At 37.6% G+C, this 12,774-nt stretch overlaps 1 long non-coding RNA gene across 1 annotated transcript; it reads left to right on the plus strand.

The window, feature by feature from the left end:
- The first annotated feature begins 603 nt into the window (after nucleotides 1-603).
- On the plus strand, nucleotides 604-12,244 carry LOC116664218. Its single transcript, XR_004320619.1, has 3 exons — nucleotides 604-630; nucleotides 7,352-7,743; nucleotides 11,951-12,244. It is a non-coding gene; the product is annotated as an uncharacterized LOC116664218 (long non-coding RNA).
- Nucleotides 12,245-12,774: the final 530 nt, after the last annotated feature.

Below are 12,774 nucleotides of genomic sequence, written 5' to 3' on the forward strand. Positions count from 1 at the left end.
ATGCATTCAAGATTGTTTCACACTAAATACCCACTTGAGGCTTATTTTTAGAATTCTAAGAATCTGCTTTTTACCCAAGTTTTATTTTAGAAAATGCAATCTAGTTACTCTTCACATGCTCATAAAGAAAATGGCATTGCTTTTATTTTGTATGTGAGACAGAGCTCGAGATAATGGTAAATCTTGCCGAAGGCCTCAAGGACACCAAGCAGGAACTTTGGGAGGAGTTAGGTTTTTGTTGGTGTCCTTCTTTCCCAGTCTGGCATTAGGATGAATCTGAGCCTCTCAAAATGTTTGCATGAGAGGATGAACTTCAATGTTTGCATCGTTTCCCCTGTTTTACACTCTCCTCGCATAGACCACAGCTGAGAGTTTTAGAGAAAAGGCGCTTTCGGCAAGTGCAAAGTGGTATTGTCATGTTGCTACTGGAGCTGTCTGTGAGAGCCAAGAAAATAGGACAGAATAAAAAGGAAGTAAAATAAGTCATAGTGAAACCCTCTCCCTCAGAGGAAGGAAAGCAAACATTGAAATATTGCTTTTTCCTGGCTGCTTATTAAAGGGGAAATTTGCCTACTGTGCTGGAAGAGTCTCTTATTCATCGTTCTGTTGATGCGGAGCTTCCAACTTGAGGTTTGTTTTTGTATGCATAACCCATTCTGTTTCTTAAGGTGAACTCTACTGACAGTGAGTATTGAACAGACTCAGCATTTCTCTGATTACAAAAGATGTTGATTTGTTTTAATCCTTTAATAATTTAGACTAGTCCAATGCCCTGAAACATTCTATTTAAACATGTTGGCTGCCAAGTCCATTCAAATTTCTGAAATATGTGAAGTCATTATTTACATTGAGAGTGGAAGTCTTATTTTTAATATTGATCAGTTTGTTTGAAAGAAGATGCTATTTGGATATTTTGTGAAACTTACATAATTTTGTCACTTTCAGAAATGTTTAGGTATGGGGTATTGTAAATTAATTAACGAATATAAAAGCCTTGACTTTATAGATATAGAATTGTAGTGCCACATCATGCAATTAAATACCCCATATTCTATTTTCATAAGTCCAAGGTCATTGGTCTAAATTACAGTTATATAATCTCTGTTAAGATTGTTGATGATTGGTATAATTTGCCTAATTATTGCCTGAACAATGGAAGTTGGCTAGAACTCAAACTGCAACAAACGCTTTTTTATATGAGAAGAGCTAGGAAACTGAATGCTTTTTCCTTTTGTCATTAATTATGATGGGCTGCAATTAATCATAAATATTGCACTGGTGGGGGGAGGGGGTTGTAGAAAGCTTTCCTATTTTCCAGGATCATCTTTCTTGAACGGGATGGAAGGTAATCCTCCAGAGAAAAATAAATGATTATGTTTAGAGAAACATCACATTGACTGACTAATTGGAAGGATAGTGGAAAAATCCCACACGAAATGGTCTGAAGCCTGTGACTTTTATACTCAATGCTCATTTTAGACAGGGCAAACATTTCTTCTAATGGCATAAAAATCCATTTAAATTGAAAGTACCATCTGCCCAACCCTCTTATCTGACCACAGGTTTAAAAATAACCATTGCCAGATAAGGAAGTAATAAAATGTTTAAGTAATAAAACAATAAAATATCATGAAATATAGGATGAACTTATGTGTAAATAATGAGTGTGATTACAAGTTAGGATGCCACCTTATGAAAAGGCACTTTTACTTTTGGGCAATTTAATATATTACATAATTTATTAAAACCTTCTTAGCCTTTCCAAACTTTTCCAATAATTTCTTTGTCTATTTTTACCACAAGTGTTGAATAGATTGATGATAAGAGAACTTGATCATTGTCATTTTCCAAAGGCACGGAGATCTGTGTGGGTGCAGATAACACTGAACCCCTGCAATTCCAAATAGAAGAATTAGGGAAGAAAATAGTGTGCACTACTTAGCTGTGTACCCTAAGGTGTTAAGAATTTCACAGGGTTCTTGGAATTCCTTAGCTTCTCTACTGGAGCTGAGGAACCCCTTAGTCCCTAGAGATGAGGGGTATACTGTAAAAGTTTGCCACTGAGGAGGTGATGTTGGGACATTCCAAGGGCTCAGAATTGGCGACAGATTCCTTCCATGAGCCTCAAGGCAATGAGGTTTTCCCAGTCAAAGCGACAGGATTGAGAATTTCATCTGTCTTATGGTCATTTCCCACAAATTCTGGGTAGAGTTGCCCCATCTTCTCCAACCCCTTGCAGGGAGCTTTATAACTTGGAATGTGTTCACAGAGGCCATAATTCCATGTCCCTAAATGTTGCACTTTCAATGTCAGAAAATTCCTTTTGAAAAGAATGATAGGTTGGATAGGGCAAGTTTTCCATGCTCATATCACATTCCAAAATTAATAGTATGGCTTCTGAAGTACTGCATGAAATAAACTGCCTTCAGTACTGCACAATGTGGCGTAAGTAAAAATGTAAGTTCCTTATTTATATCTCATTTGAATGTTTTATGCTGCTCAACTTAGAGATTGTCTCATTTCCTTGGCAACTAATGACAGGTAAGCAGAGACAAGCTGACCGTTGTGGAGCTGGACTTTCTGGAAACAAAAGAGGCCTTCTGGAAGGCCATATATCACACTGTTTAAACATATCAGATGTGGAATCCAGCTGCCTGGGTTAAATTCTTATTATGCCATTACCAGCTATGAATCGTTGAGCAAGCTGTTTAACTTCCATGGATCTCAGTTTCCTCATTTGTAAAATGGAATATATAATTATACCTACTTCTAAGGGTGACTGTTAGGATTAACCAAAATCATTCATGTCAAACACTTGATAAATTTTAGTTGTTATTATTTACTCTTTTCATCTACCTTGATATTCCTTCATCTGGCATTTCTGCTTATTCTTTCAGATACCAGGTTTCAGATTATTTAGCCTACCAAAATTCTGAATGCCTAAACAACAATTCTAGAAAAAGTTACTTATTCTTTAGACATAACATAGATACATTTCCAACAAAGGCCTGTCTTTCTGTGTTTCCTTCAGAACTGATGGGATATCCTTAGACCACAATTATACACGAAGATATTTAAGTGGGCCCAGAGCCTCTAAAAAATTAGGTAAATGCAAAATTTGCAGGCCAAGTAGCATTCCAGTGATTCTGAACATCATGATTATGGAAATCCCTGATCCACTGAGGACAAATCCTTCTCATTTGTCTTAGTAGAGAGAGCACTGTAGCTCCACCAGCCCCTTTAAGGCTCATAGAACTGTTTCTTCAATTTAGAAGATGCAGTAAAATGTGAGGGGAGAAGGTGCTTGAGCACCAACATAGTCTGGTGCTCACCTGGTGCCCACCCTTTGATAGTTTGTCAGGGGTTTTGTTCTAGACTTAATATTTTGGGTTTTGTGTGGATTAGAAGTTATTGGCTGGAATTTTTTCTAGGCCAGCAAAAATAGTTACTTCGGATATTTTTTAGGTTGTAGCATTCATGAATGTTATTAAAGATTAGTATAGAGTATAAAATTTTTTTCCTTAGAATTCCTGACCTAAAAAAGTAACCTTTTCATTTTAACTTCTGAGCTTACCTTGCAATACAAGTAAATAGACTGTAGCAGTATTATACTCCTTAGCTGCAGCAGAAAACATTTTATCTTTCTTGGAAGCTGCAAAATCATAAACTGAAGAAGTCAAAGTCAATTTATGAACTCTCCAAGATCTTGCTTAGGAAATAGGTAGAAAATAGATAGAAAAAGTATATTTATCCTTATGATACATGCAACATAATCTCAGTACACTTTCCTAAGTGCCTCTACTATACTATGCAGGCTATGTAAGATTATGAATGCATTGCATTTACTTAATATGATGCTTTTGGGAGTATGGTATAATTGAAAGCTTCAGAGATAAAACTAGCATCAATTGAGTTGAAAAGTTCCTTTTTAAATAAGAGCTGTTAAATTATACTGCAAAATGCTGGAGAAAATATTGCACACTCTCCAAATGTGAAATTAATGTCTCCCTCATCATTGCTGTAAGTAGTGAATCTCAACTTAGTTCATAATTGACTGAATTGTTTCTTTTGTTTCTGGTGATTCGGATCTCCCAGGTAATAATATGTCTTTTCCTTGTCTCTTTCTGTAACCAAATTCTGCTGCTGGACTAGGCTGTTTGAATAAGGAAATTAGTACCTCCCAGGAAAGTGTTAATAAGTCACAGAGAAAAAAGGAATATTTCAAGGGAAGTAAATATATACACAGCTTTCTGAACGTGAGCAAGTTTGCGTCATGGTTTTCCTTATTGAGTTAGAACCATAGCTCTTTCACTGTAGTCTTCCTTTTCTTTTATAACTTGTGACTTCATTTGTGTGACTCATTTCACATTTTAAGCTTATCTCCATGGACACTAACCATCCAATAAGCCATACTTTGGGCATTTAAAAACAAGCTATAAATCAGAAATTCTCAGCCTATGTTTTCAATATCCAAGAGTGTGTTGATATAAATCAAGGGGTATTTTTAGTTCTTTAAAAAACTAACTCAGAATAGCTTTGGTCTTCAAGATGCTATTGAAAATTAGAATGAATGATTGTGCAATAGCTTGCTTTCTAAGATTTGAAATACAGTTGATCCTTAAACAGCTAGAGAGTTTAGGTCCCTATCCGCCACTCAGTGGAAAATCTTCCTATTACTTTACAGTTGGTCCTCCTTATCTGCAGATTCGTATCCACAGATTCAACTGTGGATGGTTTAGTACGATAGTATTTACTATTGAGAAAAATCCACATATAAATGGACTGGCACAGTTCTAAACCATGTTGTACAGGGTCTACTGTATATATACTTAAAGAATTCTTACTATAGATGTAACTACCTGATTGAAGAAATCAGTTGCTAAGCAAATAACTAAATGGTCTTAAAAATATAACTTGTACTTGCTTCCATTTTTGGATTCCCATTCTCTTCCCCCAAATCCATGATATGTGAAGGCAGTATGTTGATATAAAATTTATAGGGAAAGTAGACTCTGCCTCTTACATTTCAACATTGAAATATTTAGGCTCTAGAGATCATTATCATTTTAAAAATTGGCCTTCTCTAGCCAAATAAAATCATAGATGTGTGATTTTAGAAACTCTTCATCTTACAAATCGGAGGCAAAGGCCCACAACATTCAAAGGAATCGTTTGAGTTTACCCAACAAGTTTGCAACAGAGTTCTACCAAGAACCTGGGCCCCTCCCCACCAATATTGTATTTTACCCCTGAGGCACAAGACAACTATCTCATGGGATCAGCTCTATGAAGCTACATTTTAGAATAAAGTGAGTGACAAGACAATGGAATAGGAAATTGAGAATTAGAAATTTTGGGTAAGGTCTATGATATTGTGTCTCAAAGTATGACTTGATACAAACAGCTCATATACCTTAATATCAAAACAAACAAACAAGCAATCCAATCAAAAAATGGGCAGAAGACCTAAATAGACATCTTCTCCAAAGAAGACATCCAGATGGCCAACAAGCACATGAAAAGATGCTCAACATCACTAATTATCAGAGAAATGCAAATCAAAACTACAATGAGATATCACCTGACACCAGTCAGAATGGCCATCATTAAAAAGTCTACAAACAATAAATGCTGGACAGGGTGTGAAGAAAAAATAACCTTCCTACACTGTTGTTGGGAATGCAAATTGGTGAAGCCACTATGAAGGACACTATGGAGGTTCCTTAAAAACCTAAAAATAGACTTACCATATGATCCAGCAATCCCACTCCTGGGCATATATCTGGAGAAAAATATAATTCAAAAAGACACATGCACTCCAATGTTCATAGCAGCATTATTTACAATATCCAAGACATGGAAACAACCCAAATGTCCATCAACAGATGACTAGATAAAGAAGATGTGGTATATAAATACAATGGAATACTACCTAGCCAGAAAATAGAATAAAATAATGCCATGTGCAGCAACATGGATGGACCTGGAGATCATCATTCTAAGTGATGTAAGCCAGAAAGAGAAAGAAAAATGCCATATGATATTGCTTATATGTGGAATCTTAAAAAAGTACACAAATGAACTTATCTACAAAACAGAAACAGACTCACAGACATAGAGAACAAACTAATGGCTATCACAGGGTAAAAGGTGTGGGAAAGGATAAGTTGGGGATTCGAAAATTGCACCTCTTGGGGAGTGATCGAAATGTTAGCTATCTTGATTGTAGCAGTGGTTTCATTGGTGTATACACCTATCAAAATTCATCAAATTGTAAATTTGAAATATGTGTAGTTTACTAAACAGGAACCGTACCATAATAAAGGTGTTTTTAAAAAAGTGTGATTTCATGATCACTGTATTAATTTCTTGGAGGCCTGTTTAAAATGTAGATTCCTGAACCCTACCCCAGACCTACTGAATTTCAGTCTTCCAAGGGTGGAACCCAGGAAAATGCAATTTAAATCAGCTGTCTAGGTAATTTTTCCATACACTAATGATATCCTACGTGTTTCACTAGAATGTTATTTAAAATGTTTTAAACTATCATAATAACACAATAGACTCCCATTTGAGAAATGTGCAATGTTTTGCAGTAGATTCTAAGGAGTGGTGCAGAGGAGACTTATGCTGAAAGGCAAGAGCCTTGGGTTTGGGTTGCAGTCCAGGCTCTATCATCTTGCTGTGTGGGCCTGGGCCAGGTACTTAACTCTCTGTGCCTCTCATTTTTCTTCTTTAAAGTTAAGAATAATGCCACCCTTGCAGGATTGCTGAGAGATAATGGATTAAAAATACCTGGCAGGTGCTGGGCCTAGCATAGTAGAGGCATGCAACTATTAATTACTGTCATTACCTAAGCTAATATAGCTATTATTTTCCATGCCTCTTCCCTTACCACGTAAAGTAGAAATCCATTGAATTCCCCATTGTTTCAGATAGTTACCATTTGTGGATTATTTCTGTCCTTTGCTCCTCCTCCTCTCCTTTGTGGCTTCCTGCCTACCTCTTGGCCATTTCACTGTTCATTAGTCACCTCCACCAGGAGGAAAGGGAAAATAGGAAGTTCAATTCAGAACATCCATTTTCCTCATATGTTATTACTTTTACTAAAAGGTTTGGTTTGAGGGAGAGAGGCTGAATCGCTGGCCAAAAGAACATTTTTTAGTTTTTGTGAGAGTTCAGTTTTAATCTATTTTTTAGATAGTTTCTGTTCCTGCTCTTATAATGGATAAGTGGTAGTCATGTGCTTGACATGTCCTCATTTGAAACCAGTGATTTTAGTCAACATTGCCTGATAAAAGGATATTTCGAAAGAAACCATTTGAATCTTGTTTCTTTCCTTCCTTTTTAGGAAAACTGAGAAAATTTGGTTTAGTGAAACTCATCAAGATCCTACACAGAAGGAGCCCGAGCATGAAGTAGGTCAAATTCAGTCTCCCTGGTCATGCCCTTCAGGCATTGCTGACATGAGTGGCAGAGGTGGACTGTGCACGTGGATGGATTCCTAGATCTCAGAGCTGCTCGGTACAGCTCATGCCTAATGAAAAGGTGCCTGCACAGGGCCTGCAGCCAGGCGTCTAGGTTTTCACATTCAATCAGTTCCTTCAGATCTTTGGATGTTTCCTCCTGGAAAGCTCTGTATCCCAGGTGCTTGGTGATAGGCTGATGGAAAGGAGAGCCACGATCTCAGCCGCAAGAACTGTGAGCCTCCAGGGTGGTAATAACCCAGAGCATCACACAAAGGTGAGCATAGCAATAGGGAAAATTTCTTAACTGTGCTCATGTGTAGTCAGACTCCAGCAGGAGGGCGGGGGTGCGGTGTGGCTGTCTGGAGGCCTGATCTTTTCTTCTCCCTGCTCTTCACCTATCGCCAGTCCTGCGTCCTGACAGGGTGTCTGATACTGGCCCTCAGATGGATGAGATGTGTGGCATGAACGATCTACTAGAGTAGCATCTTTTTTTGTTTTTTTTTACTTTGTTTTGTTTTGTTATTTTGCTTTTTTTGTTGTTTTCGTTAGAATAGCGTCTTCTTGAGGGCAGGTATTTTTGACTGCTTTATTCACTGTTCTAATCCCAGCACTTGAACCAGGCCTTGCACAGAGTAGTCTCTCAATAAATACTAGTTAAATAAACAAATTAATCTCGGGGTTAATAAATGTTGAAGACAAAGAAGAAGAGAGGAGAAAATGGAAGAGGAAAATTGTGAAACAGTGATTGGCTTGGTTAAGTCAATCTGATCATCAAAAAGTATCCTTTTCAGAAAAAAGAAAATACTTCTTTGGTCAAAGGGCTATGAGAGCCTAACACTGCTAGACTCTCCAAAGTTTTAGGGTCTCCCCCTGACGGTACTAATGCTGGTGACTAATTGAATGGGAAAAATAATAATAATAATAATGAATAATAACAACAGCAGCAACTAAAATTTACATAGCACTTACACTATGTGGATTATCTTTTCCAATCCATTAGTAAACTAATGAATGATAATAAAAGTACAAAGGCACTTTGCCACAGTAGGGTGACAGCCTAGTGTAATAGTGTGGTATCAAGGCCATTTAGTCACCGGGATGCAATGTTACAAACAGGTCCTAAGGGCAGCAGGCTAGCTTGGTTTCTCTAAAAAGACTCCATGTGTGTATGTGTGTGTGAATGAGTGTGTACATATATATGCATCTAAATGCACCAGGTCTACTCAAAATCACTTTAGCAATAACCTTGATTCTGGAAGTTGGGTTGCTAGGTAAAGCTAAGTATAATTTTTACTTTAATATCACATCCTTCTATTCAGAGCACAGTTTTCTGGGAAGTTTCCAAAGCCACAAATGCAAATGATACTTAAATCTCTGGAAATTTCCCTTTTAGATGAATGGCAGTATGCCTACAAACGTGAAGTGTAGAACATAGTTTTAAAAGGAGCCCCTAACTAGGCCTACATTTTATAGATCTGCTCTGTGACCCTTATTTTGTCATCTTTGTTTGCTATTTTAACACTTTGGCTCTCAAAGGCACTTTATTTAAATTCAGTGAAGGCCAACTAGAATGAATGGAACCATTAAATAAATTGTACTGTCCTTGAGTGTGTCCTCTGTGAAAGGCCATAGGCTTTGGAGGAAGACAGACTTGGGTGGTTTGGATTCCAGCTGTGCTAGTGGTCATCTGTATGACCTTGGATACCTTTCTTAATATTCAGAGTTCTCCTCCACACAATTGAAAAAGAAATAACCTCTGAGGGTTATTGTGTGGATCAAGTGAAGAATAAATGTAAAAATGCTCATCACAATAACATGGCATGTGTTCAGGTGTGTTGCATACTTACTTCCCTTATTACCTGCTCTAATTGACCCCCTCAGCATCGTGCACAGTACAGACTGCTTGGATACCTAGACAGCACTAGAGTAAATTAAGGAAAATAACTCATATATCCTCCTGTGTCTTTCTCCTTTACTTCCACACAGAACATTTCACTCTGACCCTTAGGATCACTAAATGCATGGAGGGGTTTTCCCCCATAACAAGCAATTCTCTGTGACACCAACTGGGTGTCCTACAGTTTAACTCAATTCTAGCACTATCTACTTGGAGATAGCGTCAGGTATCATAGGTTAAGGGCTCAGTCCCACAAGACAGCTTCCAACTCATTTCAGATGCCAATCACAAGTCCCCAACTTCTGTCTGACTTGGCTGTGAGTTAGAGGCTCCCACTACCCTCTCCTTGGATTCAACTGATATGCTGGAGCAGCACACAGAACTCAGGGAAACATTTAACTTACATTTACCAGTTTATTAAAGGATATAGATGAACAGCCAGATGAAGAGATATATAAGGCAAGGTCTGGGAGGAGTGTCGGTCCCTGTGAACCTGGGGTGCATCACCCTCCCAGTGTGGATGTGTTTGCTATCCTTGAGGCTCTGAAACCCACATTGCTCGGATTTTATGAAGGCTTCCTCAAGGAGGCCTGATCAATTATTAACTTCATTTCCAGCTCCTCTCCCCTCTAGAGGAGTGGGGGTAGGGGCACATCTAAAAATTTCACGTTTCTAATCATGGCTTGACCTTTCTGGTGACCAGCCCCCATCCCAGAGCCCACCAAGTTGCTTCATTAGATCAAAAGATGCTTCTAGTGCTTTTATCACTTAGGAATTTATAAGGGTTTTAGGACCCCTATGTCAGGGACCGGGAATAAAGACCAAATATATATTTCTTATTATAAGTCACATTATCACATACAGCCTCAGGGCAGCCCTGTCTTTCTCTCATAGACTGTTGCAGTTACAGCTTGAGAGTGTACTTTCAGCCCACTTTCTACATTGCCACAAGCATTATCTTCAACACACACACACACACACACACACACACACACACACACACACACACACAATCTTTTATTCCACTTCCTTCTTAGTTTTCTGCTGCCTTCAGGATAAAGCCTAAGCTCCTTGTTGAAGCGTGCAAACCCTCCTCTTCTAGCTTTAGGTCTGTTGACTCATTTCTTGCAGATCTTGAACAGTTTCTTCAACCTTGCCATGCCCTTTTACATCTCTGTACCTTTGCATATATGTATTTTTTTCCCAGTCTAAAATGCCTGATCACTCTTCTCCCCCAATGAATATTCACTATTTCTTCTTTCAAGGTAAATCTCAAATGGTACCTCCATATAATGCATCTCTGGACTGCCTGAAGCCATGTCTGTCACTCCCCTTTATGCCCTTATGATTCCCTTAGCTCTTTGGTTATGTCTCTGTTTTAGCAGTATCATGGAGTAATTAAGGGTCAAACACACCTAGCAATGCCATTTTCTGTATGTGTGACCCAGGGCAAGTACCAAACTTGTATTAGCCTTGCTGTTTTCATTTGCAAAATGGAGACAATATTTGTACCTATCAGTCAGAGTTATTCTGAGGGTTAAATGAGATAATCCATGTAAAGTACATAGTACAGTGCCTAGAACATGGTCTTTACATGGCTATCTTTTTTAGACTGTGACCTACTATGTCTTTTTATTCCTGGTACCTAGCATAAAGTCTGAAACACAGTAGGTATTTAATATATGTTTGTTGGAAGAGAAGAAGGAAGCAAACAAGCTACCTTTCGTTTCTGTTAACAAAGAAAACAGAAAATATTAAACTGTATTGATAAGGAAGGCTCATTAGCCGTCCTTTTTTCAACCTTCAGTTAATAGCCTTGGACTTCCAGTTTCACCAGCTATAAAATGCTTCCTCCTCTCCCCTAGAAAGGTTTTCAAAATGCAGTATGAAAAACTGACAACCTTAAGTCTTCTAGAGAGTACTCAGTGATAGAAATGGAACTGATACTATCCCCCAAAGGGGAAGAAAAATTACCTCCCACTTTAAGAATTCATTTAAACTGTGAAATTAAAGAAACTTGGCAAAACGGAGGTCAGACAAGCCATTCAGTAGCATTTCTAGAGCCCTCCATTTTCTGTATATAGTGTTAGCAGTTTTATTTTTGGAAAACTTCACTCTCCAAAGTATCAATTCTTTTCTAATTAATTGTTAATAAAATGATACTGTTGTCTTCTTATACTTAAAGTTCAAAACCCAAGTATTAAAAACAAATGCCAAGTTTCACTGTAATGAGCTGTAGCGGCCCATTTCTTTCTGTCTGTCTAAAAGTGAACTTTGGCAGTAGGTAGCAAGATTTCTGGGTTCTAGTTCAAGAGCAAGTATTAACAAGTCAGTTAAACCAGCCAAGTTTATAGTTTACCGTCTTAAGAGCACTGCTGGTTATTTCTTAGATGCTTTGGAATTTTTTAACATCATTTAATTTTTCCACAATTCAAGATCCTCATTTGCAAAAAGAAAGTAAAAATACCTGCATGAAGGTACGAGGATTAAATGTGAAGGTTAAATGAATAATGGGGATAAAACATCTAACATGGTACTTTGCATGTAGTAGATGCCCAGTAAATGTTATTTTTCTTTTTGTCAGAATATTGTTTCTGGCACCATGTTTTATTCAGATTAATCTGCTTACCTGTGGGTTTTCCTCACCATACTGTAAACTCGTCCAAGGCAAGAATAATGTCATACTCATCTGTGGATTCCTAGCCCCCAGTGCACTGCTTGACACATAAGAGGTGTTGAATACATAATTATGGAAGCCAGGAAGGAAGGATGGGAGGAAAACAAGAAAGAAGAAAGAAATGAGAAATTGATGGCTGGAGGAAACGAAATACTAGGTAGAGTTGAGTACTGTGGAACAAAATCCCTATATAATTATTAAAGTTACTGTGTTTTAAATATTTATGTTTTATTATATTAATTCTAAAAATTCTAAGAAATTACCAGCATTATAAAAAATGTACTTGACTACTAATTCATACTTTTGAAATGAAAAAAATGAATGCATCACCTTTTGTTTTATGCCTGTGTACATGAGCAAGCACTACTGAATGAAAATTGCTTGTCAAAAATGTAACAAATGTGAGATGAGGCTGTGATTTTTGATGGCATGTGTCATTTATGCCAGTAAAATGAGAGGAGTGTCACCATGTTTCAGGGCTCTTATGTGGCACTTTGAAAACTCGGAAGTCTGCCAGCTACTCGTTCTGTGACCTAGTCAAGTTGATTTATCACAGGTAAAAAGCATATGTTTTGTACCTTTTAGTGACATGCTTGGCACATATTACAAAATGATACAATCTGTGTTGTATGAAGTTGCAGTGCATACCAATCAGAGGTGTTATGCTTTGGGGTTACATAATTCACTGTTTGAAAATAGCTTATCTGATATCAAGAAAAGAACAAGAATCT

Source organism: Camelus ferus, chromosome 6 (genome assembly GCF_009834535.1).
Source record: "Camelus ferus isolate YT-003-E chromosome 6, BCGSAC_Cfer_1.0, whole genome shotgun sequence".
NCBI lineage: Eukaryota > Metazoa > Chordata > Mammalia > Artiodactyla > Camelidae > Camelus > Camelus ferus.